The 19,737-nt window shown below is 40.9% G+C and overlaps 1 protein-coding gene and 1 long non-coding RNA gene across 28 annotated transcripts in view; one reads left to right on the forward strand and one right to left on the reverse strand.

The window, feature by feature from the left end:
- Positions 1-5,070, forward strand: part of LOC116056124 — a 7,754-nt gene extending 2,684 nt beyond the window's left edge. Inside the window, exon 3 of the long non-coding RNA XR_004106497.1 lies at positions 4,984-5,070. This is a non-coding gene — a long non-coding RNA (uncharacterized LOC116056124). The remainder of the gene's footprint in view (positions 1-4,983) is intronic.
- ncam1a (neural cell adhesion molecule 1a) overlaps positions 1-19,737 on the reverse strand; it is a 272,622-nt gene that overhangs the window by 118,200 nt on the left and 134,685 nt on the right. The gene's annotated exons all lie outside the window — the stretch shown is intronic.

The raw sequence follows: 19,737 nt of genomic DNA on the forward strand, positions 1-19,737 counted from the left end.
CTCACTAAGCAGCTCTGGCCTTCAGACTCTGCCTTTCATGTACAGTAGCAAGCCAGAGTTAACCCTGCTGCCTTTGCACATCGGCCTCTTCACTCTGATTTATTGCTATAACCTACTCAGAATGCCAACAGAAACCACATTCCATGGGCATTGCGTGTTTAAACAAACTTACGTCCTGCTTTTTGCTAAATTCAAGCTGAACAGACACAAATGCAGTGTGATGGTTTGGGTCAGTATTAGCATCAGAAGGAGACACCGACTACCTGTCTTGAAATGATTTCTCTTCATTCATCATCGTTTTTTTTAAATTTATTTCTTTAATACTGTCTTCATATTCCTACCGCTGCTTTTTCAGAAGTGCTTGATAGAGCTATTAAGGATTAAGCTATTTTCTGATAGCCATTTATACTGATGTAATTTAAAAAAGACCCAAGGGTACCTTAATACAAAATGGGGTATCTTTGTGTAGCTGAAATCCAATTTTTAGATTGTCTCAAGCACTTGTTATTGCCATTGGTATTGAATGAATACCAAAATAAGGCAGTGAAGATGACAAAGAATTTTCTAAAAAAATATAGACTATTTAAGAACAGAATACGTATCGTTATCAATACAATTATTTATAGTCCAACAATTGCATTCAGCACAAAATATTCTTTCATGGGGTTGCTGGGTAGCTCACCTTGTAGAGTGTGCGCCCCATGTACAGAGGCTCAGTCCTTGTCACAGCGGCTGCAGATTCAATTCCAACCTGCAGCCCTTTGCTGCATGTGATTCCCACTCTCTTCCCTTTCATGTCTAAGTTGTCCTATCAAATAAAGGCCTACGATGCCAAAAAAAGAAAGTATTCTTTCACTGCATGGTCAAATGAGCTCCCCTCTACTGTATTTTTCTGCACTTGAAATGTACATTGTCCATCTCTTTAGTATATATTCATGTCCGTTGCTAAAAGGATAATGCAAAGGTGGGTGGAAAGGCGCAACGAGATGGAAGCTCCATGCAGACCTTGTACTAAAAATAAACATTTAAAGCAGCCATATTATGCTCATTTTCAGGTTCATAATTGTATTTTAAGGTTGTACCAGAATAGATTTACATGGTTTAATTTTCAAAAAACACCATATTTTTGTTGTACTGCACCGCTCTCTCTCACTGCTGCAGCTCCTCTTTTCACCTGGTCTCTGTTTTAGCTACAGAGTGAGACCTCTTTTCTTCTTCTGTACTATCTTTGATTGCACTGCACATGTGCATTAGCTCAGATGTAGATCATGTCAGCTAGCTAGCTCCATAGACAGTAAAAGAAAGGCTGTTTCTACAACTTTGGTCAGTTACAAGGCAGGATTAGCTGGGAGACTTCTAAATGAGGGCGCACATGTAAGTAGTTCTTTTGTAGATTATGGTGAACTTGTGTGTGTTGTAGCAGTGCTTTGCTATTGAGAACGAGGTAGCATGCTAGCGTTAGCATTAGCATGCTAACGAGCTAATGGTTGCGGTTAGTCTGCTCGTTTCGGCTTGTGACGTCACAAGCCGTGCCGATTTTGAACAGCTCACCCAGAGACTGAAGTCAGGACACATGCAGAAACTGTATCTCACTCTAAACAGCATGGATGGATTTTTTTCAAAGTTTGTATGTGTGTGGAAGCACCAGAGACACAACATAACACCCCAAATCCCAGAAAAAGTGATTTTTTCATAATATGGGCACTTTAAGGAACAGGTTTGTTTTCAGGAAAGCTCAGCCTCATGGAGTGTTCAAATGATGACCGAAAAGGATTGTCCTCAGGAATATCCACACAAAATAACATTGCCAGGAGCTGTTAAGATTAAATGTACGCACAGAAAGCCAGTGAGGGATTGTGCACTCATTGCTCTTTTCTGTGAAATGTAAAATCCCCATGTAACAACAATATGACTACACAACCCGTTCTCACTCTGAACGTAAAATACGGACATTTGGACAGTGGCTGTCAGCGTTTGAAGCGACGCAAAAAGCGCCCTTCAGCGTGTTTGTAGAGTGCACCAGGGAGAGCAGCAGCTACACGGGGTTTTAAGATGACGTAGCACTAAGAGCAACTACGGTCGCAAGTAGTATAAAAGGCCGAAAATCCGCATAGGGAGGTTGGTTGGGGTGGTGGATGGGTCAAACAACAAAGGACTTTCACCCAGGAGACTGGGGAGCGTGTCCCGCGTGTCACTTTTCCTAAACACAAACCGTCCCGTTCTTCCCGCGTACCATGGAAACGTAAGCCCACCCACGACCTTTTCCTTAACCTAACTGCGTCAAAAGTGACGCCAATAGTCCCAACCAAGCGTGTTTAGATATGCCGCTAAAGGAGACTTTTATCGTCAATAACAATGCCAAAGGCACCTGACCAAGCGTGGGAGTGAGAATCTGTTGGATTACACAGTTTCAAATGTGTCTTTTGCAGGCTAATGCACACTCCTGTATATGCATTGTGTAAAATGTAAGTTTCAACCATGTATTCAGCAAAAGCCTAAATAATGCATTACAGTAGTTAAAAAACTAGTTCCTTACTTTATTTATCACAGCTTCCTATCTGCTGGTGGGCCATCTAATCTCTCTGCCTCTTTGAGAGCATCCCTGCTGCAAATCCACTGGTGGGGAGCAGATAGCATCTCAATCTGTCAAGAAGAATCCACCTCATTCATCTCACTGGGGTAGACAACGTGCCTAACTCATGTCTCCTTCCCTGCTGCTTCCAAATACATTTCACATACAGGCACTGCAATTTTTTTTGATAGCGTAGCCTGAGGAAATTAATACTGAATATGCAAAAAGAGGAAGTCATTTGTTACAGCATAATATTCTGTTTTGGACTTCACTGGGATATATCATACCAATTGCATCTATTGTGTTAACATATATTCAGGGATTCTTTGTGAGTTATTTCAAACAGATGGTGAACAGGATGATCTTAATCATTTTGATACATAATGACAATTGACAAGAGCCAAACAAAAAGAAGAAGAAGAAACAGTGTAGATGTTTTAGCTGGACACAGTTACATAGCGACTGGGCTTCAGTAAAGCCATTTACAGGTACCTACGTAGAAAACAAGAACACGTTCAGAGTGTAGAGTAAGTCCCCATGTTTTCCATCTACAGTAACCATTGCAGGGTCACCAGGGGCCATGTCACTTGTCAGGAAAACATAACATGGGTCATTGTAAGAGCACCTTGCCAAAGCTGTTCATCTGTATTTGAATTTACAGATGGGTGGAAAATAAAAGGAACAACCAAACACAGGTTGTTGGTCCCTCACAAGCCTCCAGAATGGTTGGCTCCTCAGCTTCGACTCTTCAACTCCAACTGAAGGGATCGACATCATTCTTCCAAAAGAAATTCCCTCAATTGGTGTTTTAATGATGGAGGAGAGTGCCATGTAACACATCATTACAAAATCTCCCATAGGCCTTCAGTTGGGTTGCGATCTGGTGACTGTGAAGGCCAAAGCATATGATTCACCTTATTTTCATACACATCAAGTCATTACTGAGAACTCTTGTCCTTTATGGAAGCATCCACATGTGTTGTGCTTCTCCAGCCTTATTTGTCCGTCGTCCATATGTTGTTTGAAGGAATAAAGAAAGAAAAACAAAGAGGACAGGAAATAATGCCTCTTGCTCATTTATACTGTAACCGAGGTGGTATTTACCAGCTACTTTATAACCATTACAATATAAAGCTGCTATCCATAATCGTGCTGCTATCCATAATCACCTTCTGCTAATTCCTTGTATGCTTCGACAGCGTTTTCAGGAAGAGGATTGTCTCCGTGAGTATACCTCTTTCTAGAGATACTGTACTGCCTGTTAGCTAAGGTGATTAACACCACATGTTCTTCAGGATAATCCTGGCAAGTAGTAATGTCAGCACAAGTCCCATGGCAGAGAACAACAACAGCAGCAACAGAAAAGAGTTCTATGCACAAAGTTAGCACACAAAATGCAACAGTGCCATGTTCCCAAACCTTAAAACTTAAGAGTCAGCCCACCACTTTCATACAGTTAGAGACAGCTCCCTGTCACTCCCCTGTTTTTCTTGTCAACAGTATTGAATTATGGTTGTTGAGTATGTGTGTGAGAGGACAAGCTAAGAGCTATAGGCTGTTAACCTACTTTCAGTTGTACAAATGGAGACAAACTCTCAAGTGTTTTTTTTTTTTCCTTTAATTTATTTGCGTCTTTCTCTCACAAACACTCCCACATACGGTATGCACTCATACGCATACACATTACAGCCACCAGGCCCCACCACAGCCCAGTTGCCACTGCCTGCACTGCCGTTGCTATGGAAACACCTGCATCTCTGGTAATCCTATGAATAGGATGCAATGAGCAGTGCTTCAGGGGGAGAAACAGCTTAACTTGGTGGGAGCAGGTGGAGACAGTAAACTGAACCGTGTGGTTGAAAAAGGACACTCCCTTTCTACATTTTTTCTAAATAATTGGTCTTTAAATTGCATTATGCAAAATGTCATGTAAAAATAAGTCATATATATATATATAGATATAGATAGATAGATAGATAGATAGATAGACAGACAGTTATATAGATAGACACAAGACACAAGATTAATCTTCTCACCTAACTCTTGGCAAGAGAGTGAATAAGTTTATTTCCCCAAATGTGGATATTTGGCTTAGTTGTATTGTAAAAAAAAAAAAAAAAAATAGAAGCCTCATACAGTTTGGAGGGAGGAAAGCCTAAACGCTAAGCGTTGTCAGCTACTACAACCCCATCCACAAGTTCAACTAGCTGTCCAAACATTTGTATTCTCATCAGAAAGTGACAAAATCATGTCTGGCACCACAAGACTCAATAGCTGCTAACACCTACACAGTAGGGCACTTAGTTGATAAAAAACACTGTTCACTTGTTCAGTGTCAGATTGCATTAGTAGCATGACACATGATAAGACCCTATTCTTTGCAGGAGCCAAAGCACTCTTGGTTGCTGGAGTCTAAGGCTACATTTACATTGATACGTTTTGGTTTAAAAACTAATATCTTTATAGCTATGTTTACAGCTCTCATTCCCACTGCTCTGGCATTTAGTTTACTGGATATTAGTTCTTCTACTGGAGCTAAAAACACTTGTGCATGGAGATTGCTTTTGGCTCAAAACTCCGCTTAAAAACCAAAACGTAGCAATGTAAATGTAGCCTAAATGGACGATTCATTGACTTTATCCTTCCAGAATGCAGGGACCATTTTAAGAATAAATATGATTGAATATGGGTGGATGCTGGTTTGTAGCAGGACCATTTTCAGTTACCTTTTTAAATTTCTGCTTTAATTAACAGCACTATATATACGGTAACACTTTATTTGAAGGTAGCTACATAAGAGTGACATGACACTGTCATGAACACATGACACTGTCATGACACAATCATGACACATGAACCCTAACTCTAACTCTAACCATAACTTGTCATGACAAAAACCGAATGACACTTATTAAAGAATCGTTATGTCATAGACGTTTATGGTGACAAAACCACTGGCGTTAAAGACCTGCTGATCGCTGTCCGATTCTCTGATATGAATGCCTGCATTGCATTGTGGCATATGGGCTGTGAATGCGCCCAGCTCGGCCCATATCATAGTGTTCTGTCTCACAGCATACTGTAATATTTCACCGGTAATAAGATCAAACTAATAACATTAAAAGAAATACATATAAACCATGATAAGATCTCGTGAATAAATGTTGATTAAAACAGCGGTTATAGGGCTAAAAATATCAATCATTGCAAAGCTGTATACAGCTTCTCTGCTGCAGCCCGACTGGCAGAAAGAATTGTGCTGCGATCACGAAAGATGCTTCCCATTGAAATACATTAGTTTAAAAAACATTCTGACCATCACGAAAAAAACATGCCCGTGTACACGAATCAATAGATTAAATTACATTAACATTTCACGAACTGCCGTGAGACTGGGTTGATATAAACACATTCACCCATTAAATACAAAAGCTGGGAGCTCTCAGATTGTTGCCATCAGGCCAAAAGTTTATAAAAAAAAAATTCTCATCTCTAAAATTGTTAAAATGACACCCAGAATCCGTTGCTCAATATACAAGCAGAAACAAACGAAGCCGTTTTCCAAGGGAAGACAGACTTGCAAATTAAAGGCATCCCACTATAATTTACTGCCGTCGTTTTGCCTCCATCTGCCTTCGGAACAGGTCAATGGGCTTGTCAAAGAAATGAGAAGTTGCTGCTGTTAATGCACTGCTGCAGCTGTACTGTATCTCTGCGTGTCTCTTTGTTGTATTGATGTTGTTTGGCTGGGTCTACTAGCCTTAGTGCAGTGTCCACTGTGACACATCCTTATTTTTCTGCTTCCTGCTCGTGTTATTGTGAAAATCAGTGTGAACATGAAACAAACCACAACTAAAAAGACAAAATTGGATAATTTCTTTCTTGGATCTGGTGCAAATGAACCTAACTACAAGTGTGAGAACGACCTTAAAATGGAATACTTGGAAAGAACAAGTTTGTGAAAGAAGAGGGGCAGAGGGAGAGGGAAAGGGCAGGGAGACAGAGGACTGAAAGCCGGAGGAGTAGAGACTGAAAAAGAGAGAAAAAGGCATGCAGGAGACAGGAAGACAGGACGGTAAAGACGAGGAAAGAACAGTGATAAGGAAGAGAACATGAGGAGGAGACTGAAGTACAGGCAAAGGATGCTCTTAATCGGACTCTGAAGTTTGGCTCGCTCAGAGAACTGGTCAGGTATCAGCTGGCGATGACAGCCACTTATCTCTTTTGGGGCTGGGCTGTAAATGACAGTGTTTGCTATCAGCGGCACTCCCTAATGCCCATCATGGTCTGTACTCACTGCTTGCTACCATGACACCAATCAAAGACCCTGCTGAGCATCTGCTGACAAGTAGAAATGGCTTGAAGAGTCACAGAGGAAATGACATTTATTTATGGGAACGTGGCTTTATGTTGCATCACCCTGAAAAAGTTAATAGGCTCCAGGCTCTATGGCCAGTTTTAGTGGGGGATTGCTATCAAACTCAACTGAACGTTGTGCTGGGTCACAATGAAGCAGTGTTTTAGACACAGAGTGCCGTTATTTTCAAGGAGAAATGCAGGGCAAAAACATCTGGGCCATATAAGTCAATGTGCTTAAGAACAGCATGGGTATTTTTTACCTGTGCCCAGCAGCATAAGTCACCCCGTCACGCTGTCAGTGGTCAGTAAGCTACCAAAACTTTCAAAGAAGTTTCCTGCTACAACAACCATAAGCCTGTATCACTGTAAGATTAGTTCATTTCATAAAGCAGATGTGTGCTTTCATCCCAAATTACAAGCTTGTTTCAGACATTTTGAAACCTGGATTTGACTTTAGTATTTCTAACTTTTGTAGTTAATGGAACCAAGAAATGTCAATTTGGTGTGACGGAACCCCAGGTCAGATAAACAAGCAGTAGACATGACTGCTTACTTTTATAGACTGAGACATCTGTTAATCAAGCAAACATGGCTGAAAACATACTTTGATTTGAGCCTCAACAGTGCTATCATTTCTTTAATTGCTGTCAGTTTCAAGATGACCTCATGGATTGGTATGAGAGGACAAAATGTGGGACCTTTAAAATGGAATTCCATATATTTTGGAGTTGTCACAGAGGAACGGCAGTTTAAAGGAATACTATACCCTCAAAATGATCATTTGTATACAGAGAAATTCTTACTTCTATTGAAGAAATAGGGCCACGTGGACGCAGCCAGAAAAAACTAAATTTTCTTTAAGAATTCAAGGTAACTTGGGCTGAATAATTGATACACAAATGATAATTTCTACCTCACAACACACTGCATTGGCCAATCAAATACAAGTACTTTGTGATAATTCCAATATTGTGGGACTACATTGCCACTCAAGTGTTGTCACTTTTATAATACAGACACAAACTGCATCCACATAGTTAAAATGTAAGGTCTTTTCAAACGTACACCGTAGCCCGTGTGGATTGTGGGTAGGATGCTTTAGCTGACTCAGCACAAGAAATGGCCAAAAGAAAACAACTGAGAGCATATAACTGGACTGTGATTTCTAACTTTGGACATTTTTTTAATGCAACACAGTGCAGCAGCGAGGCAGCTCTGATCGATTTCAGGGGAATTGCTCCGTCTGTGCCTGGCACCTCATGGTGGACGTGGAGCCTGCAGGTTAGGGAGATTAACTTTGACACAATTCTTTTCAGAACTTTTTTTCGTCCTTAATAAGTAGTCCCTGTACTCCTCTGCTCTGGGCTCTATCCTGGGCTGGTGTTTGATCCAGAGTGCAGCACTGATGCATAGCCTCTGACTGCAGGCTGCTGCCTTCACTGATATCGTGCCAGTATAACCTAAAAGCTGACATGAATGACATTGTTACAATTGCGCAGAGGAAGAATGCAGCATCCTCTGCCAGCATTGGTAATAGCTACCACATAGATAGCCCTTCAGAAAATCAATACAAAGCTTTGTAAAGAGAGGCTCTTGGATATTTCCATGGGCCAAATGGTTCTTTGTCCCTGTTGCCACTACCCTCCCCCTCCCCATTTTAAACAGTCCAAGGTGTTTTTGTGTACATTTCCCTGAATTTGAGATAAACTGTTAGAAAAGTAGAAAAGATTGATGGACACAAGGGAAAACAATGCCAGCAAGAACAAAGAGGAGATTAGACCCAGGATTGCAATGGCAGGCTCTTGGGAGATAAGGCACAAAGAAAAGCCATATTCCTTTTTTTGTGGTTTGTGTTTCTGGGTCCTTTTCTTTGAATCGGTCTAATTGAATCAGCTTTGTTTCAGAATAATGTCTGGTCCAACAGGAGTGAAAATGTGTGGTTACTTTGTGATGATTCCAAAGAAAAAAGGGACTGTTGTACTTGGCAGAGGTAGTTAAGTGCTTGAGTTATTGTGTTTATAACTTCGTCGTCCTCCACCTCAAATTACACAGTTATACTGGAAATGTGGTAGGTCGGTACTAAGGATACAGTGTTTTATCTTAAAAGCATATCAGACTGATTTCAGCATTCACATATGTTGCATTCCCACTTTAGTATTTCACTTTCGTCTGTTTTAACATTCCCACTTCATTTCACATTCAGCTACATTCATAGCTAGAAACAAAAGAAGTAGGGATTTCTTTTTTTTGTCTCGCTCCGTGATCTGTGAAAGATGCAGAGCTCTATGTAGAATGAATAAAGAAAAGAGCAGCAGGGAGACTGTGACAGCGCACGGAATGAGTCCCCGGAGTCTTCCGACTTCGTACTTTAGAGGACGGTTAATCGTGTTCACCGAGTCTGATGTGGCTGATGCTGTATGCGGTTTCTTTAATTGAATGGTGTACCCATTAAGTCGTTATCTTCAAAAAAAAGAGCTAATATCATAAGCCCCAGATGAATAACACCATTCACACAAGCATTTAATTTCACCCAAACAGCAGCATCAGAAGCATAGCCGGGTCTGATAAATTAATCTCTGCAGTTTTGGAGCTTGAAAAACACCAATGCGACAGCAACACAAGCAGAAGAGCAGCTTTGATTGTTTTCAAAGGCAGCAAGGCTGATGGCTGATTCCTAATGGCTGTGGAGGGGCTTGGGGGGTTAGGGAGATTAACTTCAAACCATCACAGAATTTATTTAAGAATATTTCACTTCTTAATAGGAGGGCTGCCTCAAAAACAAGCGCTTTTTCCGCTCTGTCCTGAGATTTCAGAGTGTAGTAGCTACTCCTCTGAAGTAAGAGGCCCATTGCCCAGGATTATTGCCCAGGAGTCCTGGCTCTCTGTTTTCTTGTTTTTTCGAGGAAAGTTAATCTTGTTCCATCACTTTTGATGTAGTCTCGCAATGCCATACCCTCCTCCACAGCGCTGCGAAGAAGGGTCTGGTGAGTCCACACAGCATTCCGGGATGGGAGAAAAATGTGCTCTGGTTTATTGGCATTTCTTTAAACCAATCACAATTGTCTTGAGCGGCGCCAAGCGCCGGATGGAGCAACGGTGCCGCTGCAAAATAGCCTCGGGAAGAAACTTGTTTTGGTGGAACATGTCAATATAAACTACTTTTGATGTGAATCCACTTCAACAAATTAATGTGGATTTCTTCAATGTGGTATACTGATTTTACTGAGCACTTTCTTTAAAAAAGAATCAAAACCAAGGGTATATTATTCACATCCATTTAATATCCCATATAGCAGCACCACAACTGCTCATAGAAGACAAAATTCTTACCTTTAGGTAGACGTGGAGTGGCGATGCAACACAAGGATGGTTTAGAAATCACCAGGCAGCAGCAATACGGAAGCAGGGACAGGAGGAGAGAGGAAAAAAGAGAGGAAGACTGTAAATGTATTGCCCGAAAATATTTCACCATTGAATACAGAGCTAACCTAAATCGTTTGGTGTGTCTGCAATTGTTTTTCAGAGATGAATGGGTAACTTGAGGCACAGTGACAAGGAAACCCACATACCAAAAAATGAGACAGCGCAACACACAATGTGTATTCATTATAGCGAAGCCACAGCAGAGCAAAGGTCCAGACGTCAGCATCGTGGTTTTATTTAAGATCGTAAAAACAAAGAAAGCCCTCCCCAGTGGTGAGATGGTGAAGCAATATGGTGCCGAGCCTAAAGCAAAGCTGGGAAATGTGAACCTGCCCAAGTCAATCACATTGGGTATTAGGGTTTCTCATATTCTCATATCCGGCTAATTATTTGGATGGGGAAAGTGGCAATGAGAAGATAGAGGGAGAGGATGGCTCAGTTATCAGCTGACGGACAGGTACTGACTGACTGACTGACTGACTGGTCTGGTATGGTTGTTCATAGGATGGTTAAAAAAAGGATCATGTGAAAATTGTTGCCGTTTTCAAACCATCCAATAAAGACTTTTTACTACTGTAATTCTATGCAGTGACTGGAACTACACAAGAATGTATGTTATGCCAGGATCAGACTACTACTAATTTTGTTTTGTCTTTCACAACAGTCACTATGTCAGACTAGACAGACATATTGCCAAAAATTCTTGCTGTGTCTTGGACAGAAGAGTGGCAACGCTACGTATGACACCTTAAGACGCTTTGGAGGAGCATCAGCTTCGCGAGTCACGTGACCAAATCGCAGCCTTTGCGATTAGGAAATCGCGTTATCGCGATATTGCAAATGCAATTAATCGTTCAGCCCTAGCACCAGAAAGCAGCAGTAGTGTCTCTCCTTTTCTCCATGTTTACGTATGTGCGCCTGAGAGGCAGAGAGCGTTCTCTCATCCTATAGGTCAACGTCAACGAACACGCTAGACTATCTGTCTAGGCGTTAGATCGCTGATCTTTGATTATCTCACACACTACAAGAGGTAAAGACACACGTTTGTCAGTCCCAACCCAAACTACACAAACAAAAACTAAAGAAATCGAGGATTAAGCACCATTGGTGGAGGTCTGCACTCTCGAGGTAACCTTGCATCATTTTGGCTTCACAGACTGGTACAGTCCTGATCTCGAAAATTGGGCCTTTAAATATCTTCCATCTGACTGGGTTTTAATTTAATTCGAAACAGAAGCAACAATCCACATTTCTCAGTTTATTCCCAATCACAGCTTTAACATTGCCTCTGAATATACAGCATTAGCCTATCCAAACACAACCAAAGCATCACAAACGAAAAAATAAGAAAACAGATAACAGTGGGAGGAATTTATTTGCAGCTGATAAATAGGCGTACTAAACCCACCAGATGTAAGGGAAAAGAACAAATGAAGAGAAAAGGTTACTCAAACATTCGTCCCTCTGCGGAACTTCAAACCATGAAATCCAACCTTTTTTCTGCAGGAGTATGTATTATGAATCCTGAGGCAACCTCATTTCTTTCTTCAAATGCACAGCTATTTATTTTTTTCTGATAAACACTTGTGGAGTAGTGCCTGTTTTGGAGCAAATGTGAGCACCTAAGATATTGCACACACTTCACCACCTCTCTTTTCAGATGAGCAGCGGATCTTGATGGTGAGATTTTTTGCATGCAGAAACAGCATACTGTGTGTCAAACTATGAGAGCAAACATGCTCAGCAGGGGGAAAACAACAGGGAAGTCAAGACAAAGGAAACTTTGTCTTGAATCCCTGTATAGTGGACGCCTGGAGGTCAGAGAGGACGGCTGCTGGTTTGAATCCCTGGATGGCCTGGAAAACGTTGGCTGGTAAAGAGAATGAGTAACACTCCTCTCCTTCAAGCAACAGCTACTAATGTGCTTTTTGAACGAGGTTCTTAAGGGATAATTCCGATTTATTACAACATGTGTCTTAGTCTCAATGTTTTCATCATTTCGATCAGATTTGATAACATTGTTGAATTGCTCAGATCTGGAAAAAACAGATAATCGCTACTGTGAAGTCTGACAGGGCAAGACACAGATGATCAGACAGGTTGTTAACAAGCCAAGAGTTAAGCCAGATTATCTAGATTAGTTTATTTGGAAGTAAAACCAAAAATGCAACAAGCCCTCCAAACTAAATGAAATAATACGACCCAGGTTTGCATTTTGTCACCTCCCCTTCCTGTTTACCTCTGTAAAATGTTTTTTTCCCCGTTTCTCTCAATCATCGATCAATCATCTATATGATTAATCTTTAGTGTCCCCAGAGTCTATTCTTAATTTGGCAAAACTACACTTTTGTACTATGCACCCTGGGCTTGGAATATTTTCAAGATAAACTAGGCCTACATTAAGAAATGTATCAGGCATTCATATCAGGCATTCAAATGCCACATTCCAAAAATGTTTCATGAAAGCTTTTTTGAAAAAACACTCACTTATCTCTTTCGTGCCTCTCAGGTCCAGTGTGACTGTTAACTACCCTATGCTCACATTTTAGCCAGAAAAAAAAGTATTTCAAGAGACTTCAGAGCACTACAGAAATAATTCTTATGACGATAAGATGATTTCTGATCTGCCACGGCTATAGTTAAGGGTTGGTTAGTTTTAGGCACCAATACTACTTGGTTAAGGCTAAAGAACCATTGCGGTTATGGTTAAAATACAGTATACATCCATCAACTGCTGGTGGTAAACAGGATACAAAGAGCGGGTATACTGGTGTTAAAGTCACATGCTTTGCTGACCCATCCATCCACCTCAACTATCTCCCAAAGACTCTTTGACCACATCACATTACTTCACCTCTGCTCCTGAAAGACAACATGGATGTGAGCGACTTAATGGTTGTTGCTGGAATATCACAGAGGATAAATGCTGGATAAAGCTTTTTATATATATATGAATGAATGAATATGAAAATGTTCTAACAACCTGGATGTCAACTGGGAACTCATGCAAGATGAGATGTACACTGCATCAACAATGCATGTCTGGACAATATGCAAGGTGCTTAAGGGATGGGGAAAGATTGTGTGGATATAAAGAGAGGAGGCTGGAAAGAGAAGGGAAACACGGAAACAACCACTGCAGGCAGTCTCTCTCTAATACAGCAAATTAGCACTGATGAATAATCCATTGTCAGCAACTCCTTTGCATGCTCTGGGTTACAGTTATTATGAATGCAGACATCTTAAAACGTATTAAGCAGCGTTCTGAAAGATTACACTCGGTATTTCAGTACTCGAGGCTGATGCTATGACCATGTGTTCAATGTCACCTTTATACATGCCAATTGGCGTTATAAAAAGGGAGAATAAATTATGTCCTATGTCACCAGACCTCTTCTCTGCGAGTTTACAGCCCCTTTTACTGTTCTGACTTCAGAGCCAGACTTCAACAGCCAACATTGCATAATAAAATCTGCCTGTTTTTGTTTTCACTGTTCTGGCTCTGCTTTCTGGTTAATGTAAGCGGCTCGCCTCTTGATCATGTTAAGAACATTGTGGCAAGACTTGCTGCTGACAGTCAAGAAAAAGACAATCGCAGCAGCATCACACAGTTCACCATGTGACTAGTGAAAAAATTACTTTAAAGGTGCAGTAAGTAAGACTTATAAAACTAACTTTCTGTCATATTTGCTGACCCTGTGTTCCAGTAGAACTACATGAAGCAGGTCATTTAAAAAAAAAAAATCTGGCTCCTCTGGCACCACCTACAGCCTGTAGTGAGATTTGCAAAAATCCACCGCTCCCTGTTCAAATGCACCAATCAGGGCCATGGGGGGTGTCTAACTGCGTGTCAATCACTGCTCATGCACACGCATTCATTCTCCGTTAAGTTGTGATGTTCAAATCATTTGGCTAAGTCCTGGACCTTTCCAATCCTACCTACAGCACCTTTAAGCTTGATCCCAACATTGCATGTTTTGGTTTATTGTCCAGTTTGAGTTTTATCAGTGTTTGTGTATTTTACATTTGGTTTTACTGTATTGGTAGAGGTGTTGCATGTTTTAACAGTTATTATTTGCATGTGTTTTGTGGATTTGCTGTGTTTTGTTGATTGCTGCGGACAATAGCTGTGTTCGAAAACGTCCCCTATCACGGAAATAGTGCAATATATAGTGTGTTTGCCATTTTGTAGTCGAGTTCGAATTTCATTTCATTCACTATAGTCCACTATAAAATACCCACAATGCACAGCTAATTTGAATGTACATTCGATGTACCCTACATTTTACTCCCGTATACCACAATGCAACGCGGCCGTGTTTTCCCAGAGGAGAAGAAGAAGCAGAAACTGAAAAGAAAAAATGGAGCGGGCTTTCGTTTCTAAACAGTGGAAATGTAACATATATACAACTTTTGACTCTCCTCCTCCTGTTTCAGGGACGTATAGGAAGTATTTTTGTTTGGGTTAGTTTACATGATGTTGGTCGCGCCCGCCTCCATCACGCAAATAACCTGCGCATCTACTGACGCAAGTCACGCAACGATGTGTTTTCAGTGAGTGTCCGAAATCTCGTGCGGTCGCTCCCTATATAGTTCACTATTTAATAAACACTATATAGGGAATAGTGAGTGAGTGAATGAAGGAACAGTTTAGAACACAGCTAGTGTATGTTGGACTGGGGATCAAGGGGATGAGAATAAGCTGTCATTGACTGGACCACACCCCCTCCACAGCTCAGGATCTGACACAGGATATTGTGCTGTGCTTGTTAAGGGTTAATGAGAGACAGGTGCAGAGGAGAAAAAGAGGACAAAGGAAAATAATCACGGGTGTGACCGGCTAAAGGAGAGTTTTGGTTTTAGTAGTTTTAATTTAAATAAATTATTTAAGAGACATCCTGTGGAGCTTCAATTTTCTAACAGTAGAAATGCTTTTGTTGCTAGTAAAGAAGGACCTCACACTACCGTGTGACACAAACCTGTGCCAGCAGTGAAATATGAAGAGAACCCAGCCAACACGCACAACCCACAGAGCTGGCACAAAGCCATCCGAGTCAAAGCAGTCAACACAGTGTGTGACTGTCTCTTTAAAGTCAATGAGGCAATATATAGTGTTATATATTTGTCCTGTCTGCTATTGACCCATTACATCAGGAAAACAGATGGCACAGTGTGAAAAATGTGAAAGATAAGTGAATGTTTCTGTCATAGGATAAAATGGGCTGATTTTAGATGTTATCACTCCATTCAATTGGTGTTTTCATTGGTCATCAGCCTCATAGATATAGGTTAAAAAGGGGCCTGCTACACCTAGTAGGTTCTGAAGGCTATTATCATCTATTCACGTGACTTTTCCAGGCACCCTAACATGGAGATGGAAAATTTGGAAACGCCGCTTTTAAGTTTGAACTCCAGGATTGGGTTGTAGTCTGGACGAGCAGAAACGGAGACATGTAGAAACAACGACGCAGACACCCATGTCCGTCAGTCTTATCGTTTATTTAGGCTTACATACCTTTCAGTAACAGTTTACAATTTTCCATCTCCATTTTAGAGTGCCTGGAAACGCCAGAGTAGTGCGCACACGAGGAGTTAACAAAGTTTTTGTTTGGAGGTAGCCTTAGATGTAGGTAAAGTTGTGCCAGAAATCACTACCTCCATTGACACAGTTTGCCAGAGCATTATAATTGATGAAAACAATAACGCAGTTGCAGCATCAGTCTTTTATCGTGTAAAGAATATTGCGAGTCTTTGTTTCCGAACATGATCTCAAAAAGTAATTCCATGCATTTATCTTGAGAAGATTATACTATTTTATCATTGGTTTTTAGGACTACCAGAGATAGCTCTGAGGCAACTATACAGTAGGTTGTCCAAACCACTGCTACTGGTCGGCATATCACTTACTGTGTGAGGACCATATTTTATTTATCTATTTTTAATCCTTTTGTATGTTTCATTATGCAATTTGCATTTACTTGAAACTGCCTCTTTGGATGAAATACACCTTGCCTTGCCTTTTGGATGTAATCAAAACATCACTTTAAGCATTTGAGCCTCTTCAGGTTTTTTGTTTAGTTTTGTGTCTATGCTATTGGACTGTTTATCTTGGCTACACACACACGAAGCCTTGACTCAAGAGCACAAACATTTTCAAATTGCTAGCATCCTGGAACTGTTTTTGTTTGCTGAGACAGAAAAACAAAAAAAAAAAAACAGTTTGGTTCAGTTGTTTTCCCGTACCAAAATCTTACTGCACTTGAAAATCATGAAACATTACTTTGTTCTAAAGATAATGACAGGAAATAAAACTGTGAGAATATATATAAAGTGAAACCTGACTAAACATATATAACGGTGATCATTAGGTTTCAAAATTCCATAACAGTGATATGTCGGTGTCCTTTTGCCATTGCACATTTAGAGGCAGTCACACAAATAAAGTGGAGCACAGTTCTGGCCTTCGGGAATCTGTTTCAAACCAAAATGTCACACTGAATCTGTCAACTCTTAACCACACACTGAGAAAATGGAACAAGGGAAGCCAGTCAGAGCACAGTGGTCAGTTAGCAGAAACTGACCTACATGTTAAAGGCAGGGAATGGAAGCTATGCTGTACCAAAATTAAGAACTTTTCAAAAAGACAAGGGGAATTCAAAGAAGCGTAGTGCAAAATTAGTTTTGAATAAACTAGGAAAGTCAAAAACTTTCACCCATTGACAGACATGTATTTCTTTTCATGAGAAACATGAGAAATAACCAATCAAAGGCCATCACGTACAATATCCATTTTTGGCTTATTTATTGACAATTACTTTACATTACAAACATGTGACCCTATTTCACTTTTGAATAAATTATGTTGATGTAAAAAAAGGGACACAAAGTATGTTATGTTTCTTCTGTTATAATACATATTTATACACAATACATATCTAATAACTAAGCTATTATGTTATAGCCTGGTCCTACCAGACTCTGGTACATTTCATTTGTACAGAGAGTCTGGCCTCTCTCCATTGACAAGTGTTAACTTCCTTGAAGGCGGGTACTCTGTTGAAGTTTAAAACTATTGGATCTGCCCAGAGCCACTCTGGATCTGCCATAACCAATCGCTAGCGTTTGGTCGTGACGTATGTCATGCGCATGTGCAACAAGAGGGGAGACCGTCACGGCTTATATTTAGCATTAGCGTCGCTAACGTTAACCTTAGCCAACTCCTTCACCACTAATGGAGCGAGCTGTAAAATCAAACTTTTCCCGAAACCCGTGGTGAGGAGGGCCACAACATCATGGCCACCAACAAAACTCAGCAAAGATTGTTCTTGCTCGGGCTTTAACTTCTGGATATTCGGCAGCGTTGCCACAACGCACCGAATGGCTTCGCTCGCATCTTTCTCAGCCGCACCTCTAGCGCACGGCCTCAACGTCATCGTTCTCAGCCACTCCCTCTGTTCGCTGATTGGACCGCCAAAAATTTGGCTGGAGAAAACCCAAGACTATACCGCGAACCCGGACGTAGTACTGAAGGGAAATGAAAATTGAGTGTAAGTACGTAGGAGGGCGGAGCCAGGCTAATTATGTTACTCTTTACTGAATTATTTCCCATCCATGCTCTAACACACACAAACACATATGATTCATGTGATATATGATTAGTAAACATTCTGTGTGAATCACGGAATTATGTAACACCGCCATATTTCACATTTATACACAACAACAAATCGATCTCAATCTTTTTCTCGTGCTTAGACGCACACATACAGTACATACAGATGGCAGTTAGTGCAGTGACCTTGGAAACAAGCAGGCGATCCATTTAGAAAAAGTGCTTTATCACTGCTTGAGCTCTGGACGTGACAAACTCGCTGTCTGCCAGCGGATGGAGGAGGGCAAATGATTTTGCAAGAGAGTAAACAAAATCTGCCAATTGAATTTCTGTACATGAATGCAACCCTTGCACTCTTACCCTGATATATCAATAAATGAAGCAGGGCCAAAATGCTGAATAATTTAAAGAAAGTTTGGAATTAACATTCAGATTAGGGCTGCACAATTAATCAAATTTTGATCACGATCACGATTTTGGCTTCCCACGATAAAATTCACGTGATCGAGCGATATTTAAAATGCTTCATTCCGTTCATAGAACGCTCTGTATCAAAGTTTTTTTTTTCCAAAGCTCCGTAAACCACTCTCTGATCACGTACCTCCATGAGCCAATCAGTTCTTCCCTGCACCGCACAGTTTAGTTTAGATGTTGACAGTCCCAGAGGACAGAGTAAGGTGAGGAAAATTCCACAACAGATAGCAGTCGGTCATAAGTCGTCACGAGGTTTACCAGTTTACCAGTAAACGCAACATTTAGTCCCGTCTGTGTTGTTTTTCAGACAACAGCAGTGACCAGTGCTAGTTTGAGTCTTTTAGCTCATAGCTTTAGCGGCAGACTGTTGTAAGTCCCACTGTAGGATTCTTCTACAGTGAAATACAGTCACACTACACCGTTTAGCTGTCAGCATTTTGTGCAGCCCTAATTCAGATCATCACATCTACTGTTTCTATCTCAATATTTTGTTCAGACACAACTTACACAAAAGTAACAGCCAATACCTCAACTATGTAAAAGTTGCAACTTGGTTTGTCATGATGCGCAGCAGGCAGCCCCACAGCCGAACACTTTGTCTGTAAATCACACACAATACACAATCATACCATGTTTAGCTCTGGTCAGTGTGGCCCAAAGCTATCAGCCTTAAGCTATCATGCCACATACTGTGGGGAATCACTTAAAGTAGTATTCCGGCCAATTTTTACATTAATCTTGATCGCTATAGCTATGTGAGTACTTTCGATAGAAAAAACCCCGATCCGCTAGCAGCTAACGGCTATCAGCTAGCAGGGCAAGCTAACTACCGGCAGGTTTGATACGAGGACCAGGGTAGGTGAATTTAAACAATGTCTGAGTTGAAAACGCATCTTGTTGAAACGTAAGGGCCCTGTTCATGTGGCACAGACATATTAATTGCATTTTGTGTCTGTTAAGAAAAAAATCGTCATAAAGTGTCTTTATTTACGCGCAAAGTACAGTAGTCTTTGCCACTCCAGTGAGACAGTTAAGTGTTGAAAGCCTTGCTCAAGGGCACTTGAGTCAGTCAGTGGGGAATAAACAGTAGCTGAAGAGAGAGGGTTACTTATTGACTTACTCCGGTCAGTATGCTGATTGCTGAATCTTTAACCTTCTGGCCACAACTTCATCTCCGTAGCCTCTAGATTTATTTCCTCATCCTGCATACATTTTCCTCACAGAACAGCTTGAGTGCTTCTTCATATATAACCTCGAGGTGTACAGCTTCCAGAATAGCAGGTCTCTTGCTGAGCGG

Source organism: Sander lucioperca, chromosome 13 (assembly GCF_008315115.2).
Source record: "Sander lucioperca isolate FBNREF2018 chromosome 13, SLUC_FBN_1.2, whole genome shotgun sequence".
NCBI lineage: Eukaryota > Metazoa > Chordata > Actinopteri > Perciformes > Percidae > Sander > Sander lucioperca.